Below are 19,097 nucleotides of genomic sequence, written 5' to 3' on the forward strand. Positions count from 1 at the left end.
TGTTTCTGTGGTTTATTTGTGAATATTTAATATTTGTCATTATTTGAATGTACTTTTATGGTTATATATGTGTAACCGAAATAAAGTTATACTATACTATACTAAATCATACAAAACTTTAAAGGAATGTGTCTTAAGCCTGGGGATGTTTATGATATTCTGAGCAAGCAGATTTTTATGCCTTATATCGTTGGAAGAAACATTAGAATGCAAGTTGCAAGCCCAGCTAGCAAACATGACATCAAATTTATTTGCCATATTCTTCTGACTCATCAAGGCTGAATAAAAAGTATGTATATAGCCACGTATAGATACTGTGAGGACTCACTGTAAAAACTCATTATTATACATACAAATTTCATTCAGAAATTATCTTAATTGTAGATCACCAAATGACCTATTTTAGGGAGCTGGTATTCTTTGCTGAGCTACTGGAATGACATGAGAGCCTTATTTTAAAAAATGTTGACTCGGAGTCACAACCTTTAGCCCAAACCAACACCTTAAGTAATTATCCTGAAAACAAATTGATGAAAAAGTGGTATGTGACACATAGAACAGATATCCTGCCAAGCCCTATGATATACCAAGATAGTCCTGAACCGCGTATGTTTAAAATAGGCCGTGTCAATCAAGCCTTTGCTCGGTATAATCATCTGGGGGGAAAACTGATACTCCGGGAATAGGCAAGCCAGGTTCCATGACCCTGACTCCACCACTGCTAAAAGTCTAAAGATGAATGAGGAAATATAATTGTTCCAAAGAGATGAGAATGCAAACCCACCCTCGCTATGGGGCAGTTATAGATATCTTATAGAACATCAAGGTTTTTTAAATTGCCATATAAATTTCTAGCATCTACTTTGAACCTTTAAAAAAAAACTCCTATAGAAGTACAGGGGTATGGACCTGAATAAATAGAGAGATTGTGGTACAGAAACCAATTTAATAACATTACATCTACCAATAGACCTAAAAGTAATCCATCCCATTTTCTAACTATGGAAAGAGAATCAATATACAATGCTTCATAATTAAGAGTGCTAATAGGTTCCATATGAAAGGAGATATAGATGCCCAGGTATCTAGGCGATATAACATACTAAGCATCATCTACTTTGGGATAGATGTTGACAACAATTTCAGTCTTGTCTATCTTCAGTTTATAGCCAGAGACCACAGCAGCGTGACTTCTTGGGAGACAATGTAGACTCACAATATTACCTGTGTATGCCAAAAGCTTGCCCTCCCAATTATATAACCTCAAGGAAGGAATGAGAGCAGAGGATTTAAAAAAATATATATACTTTATTGTTTTTTTGTTGTAGCCGGAGCAATCGGTGGAAACATTTACACCATACATTTTTAACAATCTATGAATTGTGCAGTATTTAGTTGCATGTAAAACATATCCAATATTTAAATCGTTGTTATGAACATGTTGTCCTGCATACGTGCAGTGCATTGCATTAATTGCACAAACATGAACATTGAAAATGATTTTACCAATTGGTAACAACTACCCCTACCCCTAACCCCCTCCCTCCCCCGTTCTGGCCCAACATGATCACAATCAGTTGTGGTGTTGCGTCCTAGGCTAACTTGAGTCCTGTGCTTAATACTGGTGCTGGTGTATCCTAACTAGTCTTACTATGCACTGCATCGCAGGGCGCTGGAGAGCAGAGGATTTAAATACCAACAGATATGGATCCAAATAACGGGCAAATAAAAGCTGGGAAAGGGGGCATCACTGCCGGGCGATGCAACTTATTTGAATAGCTTCAGACAAGAATCACATACAAATGATCCTGGAGTTAAAGAGGAATAGAGCAACTGGCTACGTCTAATGAATCCCAAACCGAACCACATCACAGACTTAACCACCCACAAGTAGTGCCACAAGACCCTTTCTCAGCATCCAACAGGATCATCCAGGCAGGGCTTTTCAACTCTCCAGCAACATTAAGAGCTGATGTTGCTAGAACTGTGTGGGAAATTGCATCTTGTGGGGGTAAAAATCCGTGCTGCACAGGAGCAATTAATGATCCTATAAATGCAGCCAGTCAATTAAGCAATAAAAGCATGTAAATTTTCTAATAGCAATTAATTAATGACATTGAATGATGAAAGCCACAATTCATTGGATCTTTATTCTTTTTGACGAATATAGCTAGATACGTTTTACCCCAGGACGGTGGCGTCTACTCCAAGAATGCCGGCGAGTTTACAAGTTTGAAAAAGAGTGGGATGATGGTGTTTTGAAACTGCTCATAATTCTGTCAGGATAGAACTGGGGCCTGACACTTTACTGATTGCGAGCTCTGAGGTGGAATTTTCAGTCTCCCCCCTAGTGATTGGATTATCTAACCCAGCCCTCCACACCACTGTTAATTGATTAAGTCATACACAGCCTTAAGATAGCTATCGATGATATCCTGGGTTGACCAACAACCATCCTTATAAAGGTTATAATAAAATTGATGAAAACTGCTAATATTTCAGAACATCCTGTGACAGTTTTGCCCATGGCTTCTCATATACTCGTTAGCAAAATTTGCTTGTTCTTGTCTTTTAGTTGAACTGCCAGTAGGTTACACATCTCCTCACTGTTCTAGAAACGCGTAAGACATTTTGACTTATCCCAGATCATTTTCTTAATCTGCATCCGTAGCATGGTCAGTTACTTGAATATATCAGAGGCATAAATGGAGCAGATTCGAGACCTGAGCAGGAGTGAATATTCATCTCCAATTGGAGAAGCTTCTTGCGTAGCTTTGCCTTTCGGATGATATGACTAGTGGTCCGACCACAAACAAACGCCTTAAGAGCATTCCAAACCATTATGGGTTAGCAGTACCTTTATTGAAACTGATGAACTTGCTTAGGGCAGAGTCCATGAAACTAATATACACTGGATCCAACAAGGCTTGGCAGACGTAAGGTTGTTGAGTCTATCCCAGGGTGAATAGTCAAGTTGAAGTCCACAGACATAAGGATTGGGCCCTGCCACAGACTGAGCTCTCCCAAATGGAAATTGAGCTCTGCAAGTTTGTCCATATTTTATGACATAAGTCACACATACAGTGGGCTGTAAGCAGCCATTCCCTAGCTGAAGAATCAGCAATCGTTCAGACATATCCAATTTGACCTGATGAGTGACCCATTCCTTCCCCCTAGATAATAACGCCACCCCCCTCTTAAGAGCGTCAATCCCAGTTGCAGCAAGTATGTAATAACCTAAACATCTCAATTTATGTAATTCATAGATAGTGAGATGAGTCTCCTGGATACAGAGAAGATGGGGATTCTGCGTGCGTTATTCCTCCCTCATGTATCTGATCTTGGCAGTGGAGCACATGCCATTGATGTTAAAAGTGAGTATGTACACATCCTCGCTATAGTCAATTAATGTATTATCTTTTGACAGGCAGACATTTTTTCTCTACGCATGACAAGGTAATTAGCCCATGTAACTCAGTGAATGCTATATCTTTTCCTTTTGCCCCATACAAACCCAACAACCTCCTTTAATTAGCTATATTAACACAACACCTACTCCGTGCCAACTCTTTCTCCCAAAGAGCCCCCACACACCCTGCCTCACCCAGAAACATCCATTCATTCCCATCACTGTCCTACCTACTCAAGCAGGACTTTGAAAGCTACAGTGTGAGCCCACACCAAAACCCTCCAATAGATGGATACAAGACTAACACCAAAACCCTCTCCGAAAAATGCCAGAATTCGAATAGCAGTGATAGGGCTATGCTCAGCCTGATCTAATCCCCAAATACGGCCATCGGGCAAAAAAGGAAATAGAAAGAACTCTGCAAGGAGGGAGCCAGTGATTTACCAGTGATATGCCCCTAGGCAGTGCTTTATGAGGCCAGTAATGACTCAGGAAACAACCGATACTGTTAAGGGAAACCTCCCCGGATTACCCAAGGCGCAGCAATGAGAGATCCAGACCTAGAATTTGCAGCACATGAGAAGATAATTTACTCCGTATTCGATCCACCCCATTGTCCCAGGGCCCGAGGATTAAGTTGTTTGGCCCTTCAAGCATGTCTTCAATTTAGCAGGCTCCAGTAGGGAGACAATGGTGCAAAACTTCTGGAAAGAAGAAATCATCTCATGTAAATGACATCAACGTTCTATTGTCTTTCGGAAGAAATCAGAACTAACGAAAAACTCAGCTGGTTTACTTGGGCGAGCCAGCTGAAAAAATGCTGCCTGAGCATTAATTTTCCCACAAAAATCAGAATAGAGCAGGGGTACTGGCAGCCCAGCCCTTATTTGGCTTACGGAAGGGGAATCTGTGTGCTCGCTGTAGTAGTAACTTTCTTTATTCGGTTAAAAGAATAACCATAAGCTCTATCTAATCTATGATTATAGCAAACGCCATACCCCCATGCTTGAAAAGACACTGCAGAGGCGTCTTGCCATGATTTGGTGATCTGTGGAAATGCAACAGCGATGAGTAAATCAATAATATAAAAAGAAGGGGACCAATCTTCAGAGACACTACCCAGAAAAATATGTGAAAAAGAAAAAGGAATATGGGAGTGACAAATAACATTAATCTGCCACCAGACTTAGGTCCAGAAAGTATGTATTGCTGGACAATCAAAAAGCATATATTTGAGGTCTGCTAATGGAGAATTACATGACCAACAGGAGGAGGAGATGTAAGGGTCAATTTTATGTAGTTTAGCTGGAGTGATAAGGAGTCTGTTATAAATAAAAAAGAAAGTCTGAGTAGTATTAGCTGCTCTAGAAGATCTCCTCACTTTAGCCTAGATTTTATTCCACATTGGAATAGGGAAAGATTCACTCAAATCAGATTCCCAACTGCACTCTTCATCCGATTTATTGCGAGAAATAGGAATATTATGTTCACCCAATTTCGCTTGCTATCAAAAGAGAGACTCTTTGGTCACCTGTTACTGAATTCTTAAATGCTTCTGCTAAAAAACTATCAACACATAATCTTTGCATTGAATAAGTACCCAACCCCCTTCAGTTTACACTTACTATTGTTTTACTTAGATTTTATATTATGGTCATAAAATATTTCAATGTATGTAGGAACACATAAAATGGATGTTCCTTACCTTTCCCTTTCCCTCTTTTTTCTTCCTTCTTTACTTCTTTCTCTCCTTCCCCTCCTATTTGTTTACATGATTATTTTATACGTAAGTGTAATTCTTTGTTATTACATTATATCTTATGTTTGTAACAAATAAACTTTCTTTAAACTTAAAAAAAGAATAACCATCAGAGATACATACAATCAATTACAACATTCAATATAATACAGCAGCGTTAGATATGATATCCTAAAAGATAAAACACGAACGAGGAGGCCATATAGTGTACAGACGTGGTAAAACAAATGACCAAAGTGCAACTTAATTTGAGGCACAACCAGAAGACTGGATGACAGATGGATATTGCCAACCTATTTTACAAAGAATTATCATCAGGGAATATGATTCACTGGAATGTCAACAGTGCGAAAGACATAAGGGATTAGGAGACCCCTGGATAGATTTAGGCCAGGCCTCCCAGAGTTTAACTGTAGCACTTAAAAGTACCTGACATTCCCACAGGTGTAAACATCCTTGAGCGTTAAAAGATACAACATGGCAGGTCTCAGTATTAGAAATGTTTTTCTAGGGAAAATAATGAATGGGCGAATAAGACAAACTGGACAACAATCTGGAGTGAAAGTTTGGAACACTTGCAAGGCCCCAGAGAACCATGGGCAGCCCAACCCTTAGGGAAATGCATTAGTTGCACATAAAGGTTCAGCCAGAAACTAGCCTAGAGCTGATGATGGTACACATTAGTCACCCATCAAATTTAGCTCATTGGAAAACACAGTTTTTGTCAGACAATGAGCAAAGAAGCAGGTTTCAGCCATTCACTGCCTTCCCTTACAGCCATGGTATGAATTAAAAAATTCAGTTTCACTCATATATAATCAGCCTTGGTTAGCCTATCAGGACATGAGAACACATTAGGACAGCCCAAAATGATGAATTCGGACTTAATATAGCTCAGTCAGGGAATTGATATAACTTTGTCCTGAGTGAGACAATTGCAGATAATCAATCTATTCAAAGTTGGCTCGATCTTATACCAGATTGGAATGAAATGAAATGAAATGAAAAAGAATTTCTAAAGCGCATGGCTGCCCTTGAGCGTCCCAGCGCTACGTGTACACACAGACAGACCTCCTCTGAGCCGCATCCAGAGATGTTAGTCATTCTGGGGGAAAAGGAACGTTTTAAGGGATTTTCGGAATCTGGTCAAGCTAGGTTCTTTCCTCATTGATGTTGGGAGGGAGTTCCATAGCTGACCCGCGTTTATTGAAAAGCGGCGTCCTCCGGTCCTTGTTCTTTTTGCTCTCGGGATAGCTACCAGGTTTTCCTCGCCAGAGCGGAGCGTTCGTACTGATTTGTAAGGGCGGATCAGATCTCTGAGGATCGGAGGGCCTGTGCCTTGGAGGACTCTGAACACTGTACAGAGCGCTTTGAATTTCACTCTCGCTCTTATGGGCAGCCAATGGAGCGCTTTCAAGGCCGGTTTTGCTGACGTTCTTCTAGGTGTGTTCGTCAGCAGTCTTGCAGCTGCATTCTGTGCCCTCTGGAGCACGTTCAAGGTGTATTCCGGTGCAGCCAGGAAAAGGGCGTTGTTATAATCCAGTCTTGACAGAATAAGGCCCTGTACCAGCAATTTCCTAGAGTCTAATGGGAGTAAGGGCATAACTTTCCGTATTGAGCGGAGCAGCCCATAGCAACACCCTGCAGTTATTTTCGCCTGAGTGTGCATCGACAGCTCCGGTTCAAGCCAGACGCCGAGACTTTTTATGGATCCCTTCGGGGTCGGAGGATCTCCTAAACAAGTCGGCCACATACATTTGGGGAGGGAGGTGCAGAGATTTCCCAGCAACATCACCTCGGTTTTGGAGGCATTAAGCTTGAGTCTTGAGTCGGCCATCCATGCCATGATGTTGGTAAGGCAGGCGGCAAACTTCTCACCATGGCTTTCTGCGAGCGAGAGCGAAACAATCAATTGGGTGTCATCCGCGTACGTTGCGAGTTTCACTCCAAAGGGTGCGACCTCCCCCTCCAGTGGGGCCATGTAGACGTTAAAAAGCGTAGGGCTCAGTGAAGAGCCCTGCGGGACACCACACTGAAGGGGGGTGGGCACTGATCTATAGTTGCCCTCGCACACTTGATATGTTCGATCACTCAAGAATGACATTAGCCAGGTGAGCGCCAGGCCTCTTACTCCCAGCTCCTCCAACCGGTGGATCAAGATCTTATGATCCACCGTATCAAATGCCGCGCTCAGATCCAGGAGGACCAGGGCTGCTGATCCTCCTGAATCTAAGATGCACCTGCCCTCTTCTACCATGGTGATCAGCGCCGAGTCAGTGCCTTGACCGGGCCGAAAGCCAGTCTGGGTGTGCCGTAACAACTCGTTAGATTCCAAAAAGGACGAGAGTTGCCGGTTAACCCATTTCTCAGCAATCTTTCCCATCCCTGGCAGTAAGGAGATTGGCCGAAAGTTGGACAAATCGGTGGGATCAAGCCCCGCTTTTTTTAGCAGGGCTTTTACTATAGCCTGCTTCCAACTGGGGGGGACCTTGGCGGCGGCAAAGGAAGCATTGAGTAGATCTACTGCCGGTCCCGCTATGACATCCATAAACTGCTTTAGGATGTACATAGGCATGGGATCCGTCGGAGAGCCACTTTTTTGCGCGGCCAACTCTTTACAGAAAGCTTCCCTGGTGATCGGGGCAAACTTGTCCAGCACGGCTCTATCAGTGGCCAGACGGCTCTCCCCCAAGGGCAGGCTCTGACGGGACACGGGGAGGCCGGCTATGATGTTTTGAATTTTCTGGTCAAAGTACTGGGCCAGAAGGTTACAGCGGTCCGTACTCCCCTCTGAGGGTTCTGGAGATACTGGAACTTTGAGCAGCTCTTTGAGAATTTTATAGGTTTCCCTTGAAGAATTGGTTGATGATTTTATCCTATTTTCAAGGTAGGCCGCTTTGGTGGCATTGCGCGCCACTTTATAAGTTCTCATGGCTGCCCTGTACTCTTCTTTGGAGTTTCCTGCCCAGTTTTTCCGCCACCGTAACAATCGCCTTAGTCTAATGGGATCCGAAATATATTTAAGGCCCAACTCATCATAAATAACGTATGTTGAGGTACTTTGTGGGACAGCCAGTAGGCAGCTGGCGAACCTATTCTGCTCAACCTGAATGGCACTACAGTCCCAGAACACCCAAATGCCACTACCATTGCAGGTAGCGCACCCACAGCATTGTAGACATGTAGGTGGGCCTTTATGGGTTTCCTGCAAAAGCTGGCGCTAAATCCAAGTCCTTTTGAAGCGAGCAGTGGGCACCATGTATTTCTGTCATCAAGCAGGATGCCCAAGTAGTTAAAGATATGTGTTTGCGTGATCTTGAATTTGTTACAAAAAAGGGCTTTTTGTTTGGTAGGTTTGGAGCCGATAACCATTAAAAAGGATTTTGTGTTATTTATGAACAGTTCTAAACTAGACCTAAATTTAGCGAAGTTGTAGAGTATCACTGGGCAACAATAAAGCCATCCTCAACATGAGGTCGGCATCCTCTGCATATAACAGAATTGGCAATGGGCCAGTACCTACACAGGGTGTGTCACATTGATTTGCCAATAGTGCCTCCTTTGAGCGAGTGATGTAGATAGCAACAAAAAAAAAGGGGGCCAGGATGCACGCCTGCCTGACACCCTGAGTTATAGAAAATGAATTGGTGAAAGAGCAGTCCACCCCAAATCTCAAAGACGCAGACATGTCACTATGGCTGTCGCCCAGAAAAGACACCAGAACTGGGTCCACTCCTGGGGACAACAAAATTGACCAGAACTTGCAGTGATTCACCCAGTCAAACGCAGAAGTAATGTACATGAAGCTCAAGAAAAGAGTGCCCTTTTTGGCCACAGTGTACTCCTGAATTAACAAATGCCAGTTCAGGCTTTGATCGATACTACTTAATTGAGGCCTGAACCCGTACTGCAAATTAGAGATTATGTTTTTCTCCTTTACACACAGGGACAGCCTTTCCAAGATCACATGGCCCAGCACCGTAACAGTTGCATCAATCAAAGAGATGGGCCTGCAACATCTTGGGTCGGCCCGGTCACCCTTTATACAAGTTGGTACAATGATCGAGTGAGACAATGAGCAAGGGGAACCCAAGAACACAACTGCATTTAAAACCGTGCTCAGCAAGGGGGCTAAAATAATTACATTGCTCCTCAAGAGATTCGCAGAGACTTCGTCGGGGCCCAGGGCCTTATTACCTGCTAAGCGCCCAATTGCACTTGCAACTTCATCAAAAGAAAAAGATAGACTGGGATCACCCAGCTACTTCTCTTAAGTAGATTGGGTTACAAACCCACTCCCATCGTCAAAAGAATAAAATATGAGAGAAATTATCATACCACTTAACCTCGTCAATTACTAAGGTCAATGTTGGTGCATCCTCAGCTGCTATGCTGGGGTGTTTCAGAACTCTCCAGAAGGTGGCACTATCATTAAGGAGGCTGTTTCTCAATAGCTGATCTCAAATATCATCCTTGAGACACTTTTTTTCTCTCTTTTATGCCCTTTTTATATGATACTCGTAAATGTTTCACCTTTGCTCTATCCCTAGGAGAACATTTAAGGGCCTGTATTAGATCCTAATGTGTGTTGGAACAAGGCTCATCGAACCAGGGCTCCCCCTAGAAGTACTGGAACCTCGGCTAGGGACAATGAGGGCAGTGCTCACGCTATCACAAAGCGCAAAGAAAACATTTAAGACGTCTCTGGGAGCCTAATCGGGATTCAGGCAACATTTTAACTCATTACTCATGTGCCTAAATAAGTTTCCACTGAACTCCTCTGGGACCATTTTTTTAAACTTCAAGTGTTTGCCCTGATCAACAGAGACAAGGTGTTTAGTAGGAGGGGCTGGCATAAATAGTCTCTGCCATCAAGAATTTAGTGATAGCACTATAGTGTTGTGATCGCTCTAACCAGACCACAAAGCCCGGTAATCCGCTAAAGAGTTGATAAGAAGTGGGGAGATCAAAATATAATCCACAATCAATTCACAACCCTGCTTACAAAGGTGGGATCCACTTGAACACTAGGAATGGCCAGATTCAAAGACTGAATGAATACATTTGCCTGGTCCCCTCATGAATTGTGTTCAAAGTAGGCAATTAAGAGGTCATCTCCCAGGGAAAGTTCCTGAAAAATCAGACAATTCTTTTGACAAGGGTGGATGTTAAAATCACCCAGGACCACTATTGGAATGTACACGGTGGGACTTAGACCGAGCATCAGAAACAAAGTCTTATATTTCTCAATAAGCCCACCCAGGGTGGTAATAACATCTGGGTGAAGGGTGTTTCCATCCGGATATTTAAAATCAATAAGCTTGATTTATCAGAGAAGGGGAGTAACACCAGCCCTATATATGAAGAGTTAGTCTCCATCTCAACCATTGAGCACTTCAAGTAAATAGCCCCACCTTAGCTTGACCCAAAGATGACAGTATGGCGGGGTGAAAAAAATTAACAAAGCCATCTTAAAAAGGGTTACACCTGACGAGTTAGGTTTCCTGAGGGGCCAAAATATGATGTGTCCTAATAAAATCTAACCAACTCGGGTCATTGACCTTCTCCGAAAGCCCTGCTACATTCCATAAAATGAATCTAAGCTGGTCCTTAGAATCTGGCCCTAAAAGGAGACTGTCGCAACCGCCCCCCTTCAGTATCAGATCTACACCATAATCAGTGGGGGTTTGTCAGTCCACCTCCTCAAGTGTATCAAGAGCCTCAAATCTGTTAGAGAGAGTACGGGGGAAGCAGGGACTCTGGGATGTATCCCCTGGGGAACCTGGATCACCTGAGTGAAAATGGGCCTGCAGATCTCACTGTAAACACAGTGCCAGGTCGATAAAAAAAATCCCAGGGGTAGCAGCCCTAAAAGCATAGAGGGGTCAACCTTCCCCTCATAGGAGGTTACGATTCTGCTCGCAGTCCAACTATTACTAGAATTCACTACTCTACAGATACCATGAAAGGATTTGGTGTCACGCCCTACCCCTCTTCGAACCATATTGATTTGAGTATAGAATATTTAGGCCAGCCCCATCCCTCCTTGTCAGCCAATGTAGGACTTTGGGCCACATGTATCAAAATTGTATTTTGCGATTACCAAACTGCGATTTGTACTGACTCGCTATTTGGTAATCCCAAAATCCAATGTATTTAAGGAATCACTAAAGATTTTACGATTCTTTTAAAAATCACATTCGCAATTTGCGATTACCAAATAGCGATTTGGTAAATAGGAAATTGCAATTAGGTATTTGCTAAATTGCAATTGGCGCATGTCAGAGCAGAATGATGACCTCACAACCAGAAAGTGAGGCATTCCATACTGGTTATAGGGTCGTGAGTCAGAGGAGGAGGCAGACGGCAGGAGCACAGCATCAGGAAGGCAGTTAGGAGCACAGAAAATGTCCAGAAAACACAGAATGGCATCAGAGGAAAATGGCAATGGGGCAGGAGTCCACCAAAGGAAACTCAAATTCCGTGAGAAGGAATTGGAGGAAATAGGACACGTTACAACGCATGCGTGTACAACGCATGCTATTACAATGCGGTCATTACAATGACTGCGTTGTTACTACGCATACCATTACAACACAAGTCATTACCATGGCTTGCTGTAGGGGGGAGGCGCAGGAGTTTGGAATAGTATAATTTACTATTCCAACTCCAGTCTATGCAACAGTAGGGAAGGTGTTGGATTTAAAATCCACCACCTTCTGCCCCCTACAGCAAGTCATTGTAACGACTTGCGTTGTAATGGTATGCAATGTAACAACGCAGTCGTTCTAATGACCACGTTGTAATGGCATGCGTTTTATCGACTTTGTTGTAAATAATGTTTACCAATTGGAGGTGCTCAATAAGGAAGTGGTGAAGAGCCTTAACAAGCTATTTGATAGAAACTCACTCCATGTCCTGGAGTCTGAAAAGTGTGAGACTTGGCAGGAAATCAAGTCCAAAATGAGCGCAGTCTGGGTAACGCAGCGCTCCATCGAGGAGGTATGTATGCACTAATACGACCTACAAACAAGGGCCAAAGGAAAGGTGACAAGCAGACATGCAGAGATGAAAAAGGCCGGCAGAGTACCACCTACCCACCAGCATCTACACCCTTGAGGGAAATGGTGGAGTCCACCCACGCAGACTGAAGCCATTATTGGAGTGGCCGAGGCAGACACCTCAGCCATGCCTAGTACCAGCCAAGGTAAGATGCATGATTGACAACAGTGTAAGCTACATGTGACACAATGAACCCTTAGAAAGTCACAGTATAAATTTTGAAAACCACTCCAGTCCACAATTTCCTTGCTACCCACCAATGCATTATGGGAGTAGTAGTCAAGAATACAGGAATCCAAATATGTTAAAATATTTCGGCTGCATAGACATATTGAAGTATTCACAGCATGTGACATGTAGACACATCATGTGATGCAAACAAACTGTATTAGTCGAACCAATGTAAATTGTGACATGCATCTAAAAACATTGTACTAAATTAGTTCTGTTAAAGTCACAGATACACCTGTGACACAGACTGCCAACACACAACCCATTGAACCTCCAGAGACTCAGGCACAGTCAGGGGAAGAAAACATAGTGATCCCACCACCCACAACACCTGCACCAAGACACCGGCCCACCGTGGCACCACTATGAGTATTTGAGTCAGATGCAGATGTGAGCAAACCAGAATTGCCAACCACACAAGCTGACGAGACACCCATCCACAGAGCTCTGTCCCGCACATTGTGTTGAACATTCCCACCAGGAGGCACAGGGCGAGAGCATGACGTCCATCAGAGGAAGGTGAGGGATCCTCTGTCTTCGGTGGCCTGGAGACAGCAATGGTCAAGGTGCAGCACCTACAATGCAAAAATATGCAATCAATGCATGCACAGTTGGTGTCACTGAATCATAACATGTGAGACATCAAAGACAGCATCAAACAGCTGAACGCATCAGTGGAGAAAGGACACAGAGCGATAAGTGAAAATTTCAGGCTGTTGACTAATGCAAATAGGGGACTTTGCAGCGTCATGCAGCATGAAAATGTGATGCACCGCAGGCAGCACCACCAACTACTGGGCCGACTGGATGGGTAGACTAGCTCCATCGACTGCCTAACCAATGCAACAGCTGTACCGTCAAGACGCACTGTCGCCATGCAATTCGAAATGGCCTATTGTAGTGGTGATGTAACTAGGGGTTTGGTGCAATTCACCAACCAAATGGAGCAGATGCAGACGGCTACAATTGCTGGGAACAGTGACCTAGGTGTAGGGGAGAGTGAGGAGACCTCCAGCCTTAGTAGCGTAATAGCCCCTGTGATGTTGGAATGTAGACGGCACAGTTCAAGGCATAGTGCAGCATCAGGGGCCTCACCAAGGGAGAGTACAGAGCCCGGTGAACAGTCCAGTGGAGTGCGTGGCCACAAAAAAATTATGTGGTATTAAGCCATTGTATGGCAGTTGCTGGATTAAGCTAATGTTTGTGTTGGCATTGTTGACAGAATTGATTTCACCCAAGTTGTGCTTTTTGTCACACAAAATATTTTTGGGGGGCCTGAGTGAATATTTTTACATGAAGTCAATGTAATAAAGTTTAAACTAGCAGCAAATTCATGTAGTGCATTGTCTCATCATTACTTACGTCAAAAATAAATATGCATTATTTCTGCATAGCTTTGTCTGCCTAATGCTGCCCTTAAACTGTCTTCAGGTTAGTGGGGTTGACATGGCGCATCGTCTTCATCTGATTCCGGATCACACAGGTCCAAGGGTATGTCTCTTGTCGTAGCAATGTTGTGTAACATGGCACATGTAGCCACAATTTTACAGCACTTTTCAGGACTGTGCTGTAGTTCCCCACCACTTTTATGGAGATGGCGGAAGTGACTCTTGAGCAATACAAAGGTCCTCTCAATTTCGTTGTGTGTGCTTTTGTGCACAGTATTGTAATGGTACTCACTTGGAGTGGATGAATGGAGATATGGGGTGAGGATGAATGAGTGAGCAGCATACGCACTGTCATCTACAGGGGAAAAGGCAAGAGGTTACTCACTGTCATGTGTCAATGTGTCCATAGTGAGTGCTAAAATGTATTACATGGCTTTACCTAGTAGGTATCCTTCTCCGAATTCACCACCAAGTAGACGTGTGTAGATTCTACTATGGTGGAAAATTAATGAATCATGTGTACTACCTGGTAATCTGGCAGCTATATCCATGAGGATATGTACGCATTGCATATCACTTGTATGTTTAGTGAATGGTAGCATTTCCTATTCCTGAAGATGTACTCATTGACAGAGGGGGGACATATTGCTACATGTGTCCCATCAATACAGCCAAAGACAAGCGGAAATTGTGCTATCTGGTAGAATTGCAATTTAGTTAGCTGCAAGTCCTGTGGTGTTTTGAAAAATATGATGTATTGATGGATTTTCTGCAACATTGCTTTAAGGAATGCATTGCAAAAGTGTGAGAGTGCACTTTGGGAGACCGCTCCTGCTGCTGCTAAAACCCTCGGTAGCTCCCTGAGGCTAGGAGGGGCAGGGAACATAGGACCTGTACATGGGTGGGAATTGTATTGGTCCTGCGAATGTGAAAGTGCTGTTGTGTTTGCAGGTCGGCAATTAGGTCTAATATAATGGCAGAATATAACCTATGCTTGTCCCAGACATCCTCCTCTGACTGGACAAACAATGTGATGTGTGTTCTGAAAATGCGCACGTCTCCTCCTCCCCGCACACCAGCAATGATGTAGAGCGCAGCTATTCTGGAACATGCTGAGTCATTCTGGGCCTTTTTAAATAGATTGCACCTGGTTACCAGCTGATTTGAGTTGGTGGTATTTTGCACATGCCAAATTGCATTTTTTCAACCATTCACAAATTGCGAATGGTTGCTACATGTCATCTGAGATTACCTCAATGCAAATAACATTCTCCCATTTGCACTTGGGTGTCACAATGTTTGGAAATTGCTATTTTTGCGTTTACCTAAACGTGGCCTTTGAATTCATATACATGTGGCCCTTTATATTTTAACTGTGAGAACCCTTCAATATTGAGTTGAATGGGGGTATATTTACTAAAAGCACCACGTAGAGTGTACAGTCAGGTGGAAGATCCAGCTGGTCCTGTTTTAGGCTGATGTCCACTCAGGCCCACCCTTGATAGAGTCGCCCTTTGATCCCTTATTAAAATGGGTGCAGCAAAAGTATGATCAGACGCAAGGGCGCAGGTCAAAGAGGCTTTGTTGTTATCACCAACCATTGGATTATCAAGGGAGACACTCTTTGTACCAGAAGTACCCCCTGTCCTGAAAAGTTAAAAACAGCAGAGATTGATATAGGGACCACAGAATTGAGGGAGGGGGAGTTGTACCTTTTGGCGTGACTACCGGCCAATAATCTCTCATGATTTGCTGGGCTTGGAGGATGATTCTTTAAACAGGCTGAGTGGGTACAAGACTGATTTACCAAGAGTTTCTCCATAAATCTGTTATTGGTTTCAAGAAAGTCCATAACCCTTCTGTTCAGAGTGAAAATAGCATCTCTAACGATGTTAAAGCCACTCCTCTGATTCTCTACAATAATTTTTAAATCGTCCAGGAGTACATCATTGGAGACATTTGCAATTGGGCCAGCAACGCACTAATCATTTGCTCTGTCCACAATAGTTGAAGGGGTTTGGCAATTCGCTGGCAAAACAATGAGCGAGGCTTCTGGTTAGACATAACAACCTGCGGTTGGGACCCCCATTTACAGGGGCTGTCTGGGTGGCAAGCAATATAATGGAATCTATAGTCCTTGCCTTCGTGATATCTTGTGAATTGGCAACGGGGAGGTTTCCAGGGCTAGGGAGAGAGTTTTAGTCTTCTCCTTATACAATTGGGAGACTTAGGGCCTCATCATGAGTTTGGTGGTCTCTCAGTGAGCCGCCACACCAGCGCCCGTCTGGCAGGCCACAAACTTGTCCGCACACTGCCTGCCAGATTAGGTGTACATTCCTGGTCTGGCGGGCGGTGCTTAGGTGGTCCCATGGGGTGTCTTTCTAAGGCTCATATGTGAGCCCTGGAAACGCACAGGCATGGCACCACCGAAGCACATTCTGCGTGGCGTGGACTGCACCATTTCATGCAGTCCATACCGTGCAGGAAATGAGGGTGTATGCATACAGTGGGCACAACATGTGCCCCCCTGCATGCATCTCCTGGCCGAGAGGCAACTGGGGGCTCTCTAGGGCCCCCTTAGTTTCCTCACCACCACCTTTTTCATGGCGGGGTTTACTGCCATGAAAAGGAGGGCGGTGAGGTAACTTGTATTATGATTAGCGAGGCCACAGAGGCACCACCAGCATATTGCAGCCTCACACCGCTGCAACACCACAGAGGGATCACAGATCCCCAGCAGTTTCAGTGGTTTCTGCGGTCTTTTGGCTTTCAGACCACCAAACTTGAAATAGGGTGATCGGACCGGTGGTGCCCACACCGTCACCACGGCTATGGTGGTCCATAGGACCACTGTAGTCGTAATTACACCTTTAGATTTTAGAGCCTTGGGGGCCTGCACTAGAGAGGAATTACTTGCATTATTAAGAATGCCTTTCACTTCAACTATCAGATCATCTAGGACCTGTAGTGTGCAGTTCTTGACTGCATGATGCCAGACTGACTTAGGCTCCTTTCCAACATCCAAGGAGTTGTCAGCTGCCATTATTTTGCCCATTGTGAGAGGGAAAGAGGATACTGTTACAGGAAGACACACTATATAATTAGAGCAGCTGAAAAAAAAGAAACTTCCTCTAAGAAGCCCCCAGCACCTCCACAAAGAACTTTCCAGAATAGAGGAGGGCCAGACGGTGGTCAAGCATAGTGCCAAGGGGGTTGGCCCTGCCTTGTCTCTTCCTGTCGCTGATGGGCGCAGGATGGCCACCCCTTGGCCCCAGCTTTGCTGGGGTGGGGTCTACACGCGGCTCACACAGCAGGGGATCAAAGCGTGTTATATAGCGCTGGGGGATCTCTGGTCACGCCCCCTCCTCATACAGCAATGCAGACTCCTGGGACAGGTAGTCCCTCTACTACTAGGATTCCGTGCAGTGGTGGATCCGAGCACATTATATATCACTAGGGCTCTCTGGTCACACCCCCTCCTCGCAGAGCAGTGCAGACTTCTGGGAGGAGCATTCCGTTAGCATATAGATGCACTTCCCAATTAGTGTGTCTGCTGTACTGGGCAGTCGATGCCCCAGTCTCTAATTTGAGGAAATGACTGCTGGAGTAAATGGATGATGAACATTCTGGAGTCATCCTCCTAATTCCCCTCAGGAATCCCCAATAGGCGTAGGCTATTGCGATTCCTCCAATTTTCAAAGTCTTCCATCTTTAAGTACATGACCTGCAGTCTAACTTCAACTTGATTTATTTGGATTTTAATGGCATGTGTTGATTCCAATAGACTGACAGACGGAGACTCGATATCATTCAAGCTACCATACAATACATCCATATTTTTTTTACATTTTCCACAGCACCACCTGTGTTTTAAGATGGGAAGTGTAAAGGGCCATTGAGTTCTTTTTATATTCCTCCCTGTGAAGTTGCCACAGATTAGAAATTGAGGCAAGAGAGGGTTCTACCATAACACCAGGCTGTAAAACAGACTGTCCAGGTGTAACAGCCGAGGGGAAATCTAGTGACTGTGCCCCCATGAAGACTGCCCCTGTTACAACTCAAATAGTTGGGAATGCCAAATTGTGTCTCTAGCATGGTCTCATTGTGGGGGTTAATTCCACTCCCGCTGGATCCCATGACAGCTCATCATCATTGATTTCTGCGATCAATTATCTCAGAGATAGCTCCAGTATTACATGTGACTTTCACTGTGGGCCGTGGATTCTGAGGGACTCCCAGGGTGGGCTTGTTACTCTCTCCTGCTGCCTTGGGCCCAGAAACTTGTGTCTCTTACAACAAGTCACCCTCTTAGTCAGAATCTGACATGGCCAGAATGCCAGTGTCAGAGAAGTCTGATAAAGAGAAAAAAGCTTCTAGGGCTTCTTGATTCTTGTACGAGTCGTTCGCTGGTAATACCATGGGAGCCTGCAGCCACCAATAATAGTTCCACCTGAAGTAAGAGCACTTCAGGATACTGAGCTTCATGCTGTGGAAGTAGAAGAAGCCCTCTTCCAGAAGATCAATTGTCTTCCAGATCTCCAGCAAGAAAAAGGAAGGGTACTCCACCATCTTCTTCTCCAAGCCCCCCTTCTGATGATCAAGACTCCAGTTGGATGCCACCTCATTCTGAGACATGCCAGGAGAGGCTAGTGAAAAGGATGGCTCCAGAAAGCCTTAGAGTTATGGATTAAAAAAAGAGGAGAATGACGATGACCTCAGTACAAGTAGGCTCTACAGAGAGGCAAGTGTCAAAACACCCACCTATCGCCACTTCTTCAGACATTTGCAGTGGCACCAGTGTCAGAAAGCTGACCTCCCCAGTGTGGGACTTCTTTACATTAGCGACAAGGAGTTGAACATTGCCATATGTTCCATTTGCAAAGCAAGTGTTAGTCAGGGTAAGCCTGGTACAAACTATGGTACCGGAGGCCAAACAACCTGTTGGTCTGTCGAATCTGAGGGCCAGATCTGGGGGAGCCACCTATATTCTAAATTTAGGGTGCAATTTAGGAGAGTAGCAAGTAGGGCCAATGGGCACCTCACTACACCCTCTATTATGCACCGTTCCTATGGGTAGGGGTATAGAGTTAGCCCTGATTGGAGGGGTCCGCCCATCTGCAAGATGGCGAGGACTGAAAGTTGTGCTTCACCTCGCTTCCCTCACCTTAGGTGTGAGGTTGGCAGAGGTGACCACACCTGCTATGTTTTCGAATTTACCTGCTAGTTTTCCCACCCAATGTGGGGGTGT

The sequence above is a fragment of the Triturus cristatus genome, chromosome 12 (genome assembly GCF_964204655.1).
Source record: "Triturus cristatus chromosome 12, aTriCri1.1, whole genome shotgun sequence".
NCBI lineage: Eukaryota > Metazoa > Chordata > Amphibia > Caudata > Salamandridae > Triturus > Triturus cristatus.